This window comes from Jatropha curcas, chromosome 9 (assembly GCF_041381405.1).
Source record: "Jatropha curcas cultivar XTBG-Jc1 chromosome 9, XTBG_Jcur_1.0, whole genome shotgun sequence".
In the NCBI taxonomy this organism is placed as follows: Eukaryota; Viridiplantae; Streptophyta; class Magnoliopsida; order Malpighiales; family Euphorbiaceae; genus Jatropha; species Jatropha curcas.
The window spans coordinates 27,427,290-27,431,727 of record NC_143159.1 but is presented as its reverse complement, the minus strand read 5'-3'; positions in this window follow the sequence as shown (position 1 = coordinate 27,431,727).

Below are 4,438 nucleotides of genomic sequence, written 5' to 3'. Positions count from 1 at the left end.
GGGTGAGTTTTTACTCCCTGTAGCTTTACTTCTTCCCATTGTTCCTGTAAGGCTTCAAGGAAGAGTTTAAAGGATGCAAGAACAAAATATAATGATTATATATATATAAATTGTTAAAATTGTATGATTATTGAGATCTATAAAAATCTCAGTAATATTTAAACTAATATATTAAAATATTATTTTCTCTTAAATTTACGAAAATATGAATGTAATTCATTTAAGTATGATACATGGCGTTGTTATACCAAGAAGACGACTAATTAAATAGTCCTTTGGACCAGTAGCCCGCACCTCTGGGTTTCCAGCCTAAATATCAATACTGTTTACAAACAATTACTGTAGAGATGATACTTACTATGTAAACAATGAAAATTTTAGAGAGGAAGGTAAACTATACCAAGTATAGTAAAAGTATACATTTAGAAAATAATACCTGGAACATATCCGACTACAATTTTACCACAAATATTCAAATAAATAATAGGAAAAATATTTTATGCGGATATTGAAAACTTTTAAAGACGGATTTTTACTAGAAACATAAAGATACTGTATAATACAAAAATATTTTATTCAGATGAACTGGTTGATGTTTCGATTTCATCAGATTCTATAGACTCAGAGTCTGAAGTGTCTGAATCGAGATATAATTTATGAATTTTTATTAATATTTCTTTTTCTAATTTTAATGCATTTAATTTTTTATTAAATCGACAAAATTTAGAAATATGACCGTTTTTACCACAAGAAAAACAAGTTAAATCTTTAAAAGAAGTTTTTCTTGAAGATTTATGTGGTTGTGTCATTTTAGGAGTTTGAGATTTAGAGGATGGTTTTCTTGTACAAACTTTGGACGTATGTCCTGGTTTACCACAAATATAACAAGTTATATTTTTATAATAATTTTTAGATGAAGATAAATTTGATATAGAACACTGACCACTACAAGGTTTGGTAGAAGTCATGCCATAATCAAACTGTTTACAAAAGGATCCTAATCCTTGTTGAGTTTTACGTATTTCAGATTTTAAATTTAATTGAATTTTTAAATCATGACAGATTTGTAATCCTTCCTTTTGAATAATACTATTTAATTGACCATAAGTCAATTTATCATAAGGTATTGGATTACCAAACTGTTGTTTTATAGAATTTCTAATTTTCTCGCCTAAGTAGAAAGGTAGTCCAGCTAAGAACTTTTCTTTCCAAAAGGCTTGATTTGAATCTTCCCTTAACATTAATCTTGTAAGGAAAGTGGTTTTATATTCTTGAAAATCACTTAATTTTCTACATTTAAGATTACTTAATAATTCACCATTTTTATCTTTTAAGTGAGATGGGTCTCCTATAAAATGTAATGAAATAGTGAGAATTAAAGATGACACAGCATCCTGAATTACATCACCATTCTCATCATATACCGGTTCACTATCATCATTTACTTGAATTTTATTTAAAATTTCTTCATGTTGTTGGTCAGTTAGGTGATAATCCCACCAACCTTTAAGTTGTCCAGTAAATCCCGCAATGAGGATTTCTGCTATAGCTTTATCAGAAATAGTTGACTGGGTTTTATAAGCATTTGCAGCCATTGTCATTTGTTGCAAAATACTGGTTATTGGCAGATCCAGATTCATTCTAATGACAGATATAAAACAGCATTCACAGTTCCTTTCGGACAATACGAATGGAATGTAATGCCTTTTGGATTAAAAAATGCTCCTTCTGAGTTCCAGAGGATCATGAATGATATATTTAATCCCCATAGTAAATTCTGCATAGTATACATTGATGATGTTCTAGTTTTTAGTAGAACATTAGAAGAACATTTTAGACACTTAAACAAGTTTTGCACGGTAATTGAAATGAATGGATTAGCATTAAGTAAAACTAAAATGGACTTATTTAAAACTAAAGTTAGGTTTTTGGGTCACTATATAGAACAGGGTATTCTCCAGCCCATAGAACGAGCTATGGTTTTTGGGACCAAGTTCCCTGATGAATTAACCAATAAAACCCAACTTCAACGTTTTCTTGGATGTTTAAATTATGTTATAGATTTTTATCCAAACCTCAATTGCATGATAAAACCATTACATGATAGGCTTAAGAAAAATGCTGGCCCATGGACAGCCCAGCATACACAGTTAGTAAAAAAGATAAAGGCCTTAGTAACAGACATTCCATATCTTTATATCCCTGATCCAACAGCTTTTAAAATTGTTGAAACAGATGCTTCAGATGTTGGATATGGCGGTATTTTAAAACAAGTAATTAATAGTAAAGAACGTATTATTCAGTATACGTCTGGTCATTGGAACCCAACTCAAATAAACTATTCTACTATTAAAAAGGAGATTTTAAGTATAGTAATTTGCATAAACAAATTTCAATCTGATTTATTAAATAAAAAATTTTTACTTCGTATTGATTGTAAATCTGCAAAAGATGTTTTACAAAAAGATGTAAAAAATCTGGCTTCTAAACAAATTTTTGCTAGATGGCAAGCTTTACTTAGTATATTTGAATTTGATATTGAATTTATTCAAGGAGATATCAAAATTATAAGTTTTTACTATGTTATTAAACTTCATTAAATTTTTTGTTTTTGTAATTTCTTTTACCAAGTCCTTACTAATATCCTCTTTAGTTAAAACATTTAATTCTCTATTTATTTCACTAACATTTTCAGTGATGGCTGAAGCTGTTGGTGACTCTGGTGAAGTATTTACTAAATTAGATTGTTGATTTAAATAATTGTCAACAGGGTTATAAATTGCCTGTGGAACTATATTACTATAATCAACTCCTTTCATTTTAAATGATTGACTAGATGCAGGTATATCTGATGTAGAATACCTAGGTTTTACTAGGGTTTGAAGAATTGGTTTAGGTTCATGTTCCTTATACCTGGCATAAATGACTGAAGGTATTTTTGGTTTATCATCATCTGTTACAATAGAAGATGTAGATCCTGTATACCTAGAGCTTTGACTCCTATTAAATTTTAAAGTTACTTTACCATCTTCAAATTGTTCAATTTTCTGTAAATTGACATTTGGTTTAATAGGTTCTGGTTCAGGGGGAGGGACAATCCCTTCCAAAATCCATTCCTCTGGTAAGGTGATATCCTTCCATTGGATGGTTTTAGGTATAACAGTATTGGTTTTAGTCAAATCAGTTTGAAGAAATTTAGTTTCTCCAATTTTTGGTTGTAATTTATATTTAGTACTAAAAGCTGAATTCATAGCTTTATAATGGATTTTATAGATTAAAGCAATTGGAATAGATCCTTGCTTCATTTTATAATTATGAGTTTTAACTTCTAAAATTATACTTTCTAAAATATTAAGATCATTTAAAGAAACAGTCATATCTGGATAGACCTCAAAAGAGATCGGTCCTTCACTTAAGCTTGTTTCAACTGATCCTAATAAAGAATCTTGAAAATTTAAAAATCTAGCATCTCTTACGACGGCCAATATACTAGTGTTTAATCCTTCTCTAGTTAAAGGTTTTATACCTACTTGTATTAATCCTATATGAATATATTTATATTTTTTATGTTTATGTTGTTGTAAAGTTTTTGATGAAAGAAGAATGATCCGTTCAAAAGGTTTACTTAATTGAAAATCACGTTCTTCAGTTTTAATAACATAATCTGTGTTCCATAAAGGAAATTTACTAATTTTATAAATTTGTTCTTTGTCTACTTTAGGTATTTCCCAATCATCTATAGCTTTATTAAAATCTTGCAATATTAATTCATTCCTACTTATGATTCTTTTTATTTCAGAGGAATCAGAATCATCCGACTTAACATTACTTACAGATCGACACAATAAAGGATTCATTGTATAATATATTAAAGAATCTTGAAGCTACCCGATTATGCCCTCCGGTTATACCCTTCACTGCCCAACAAATCTCAACAAATGGGTCTTACAACGGGTTCATATGGAATCGGCTCAGTGGGCAAAGCTAAAAGCTTCATTAATATAGTATAAAATTAATACTTTATTGGGTGATAGTAACCAATACTCAAATCGTTAGGCTCTGATACCATAAATCACCAAGATCGACCGATTTAAGTATTTATTTCATTTCAAACAAGAAATGATTTATATTATCCAAATTTATATCAAACATATCAACTAAAATAGATCTATTATTTAAATCAATTAATATTTCAAAAATATTTAAATTAATATTATATATTGTAATGAAAATATTATTTTCTCTTAAATTTACAAAAACATGAATATAATTCATATGGTACTTAGCATTGTAGCACAAAGTTTCCCTTGTTTATCAAGTGCAATGATAAACACCAGGAGGTTATGTGTTTCCAGCTGATATACCAAAGAATTTTAATTTAAACAGTATCTGTTTAAAGATGAACAGTATCCGTTTTAATTTAAACAGTGAATGAACA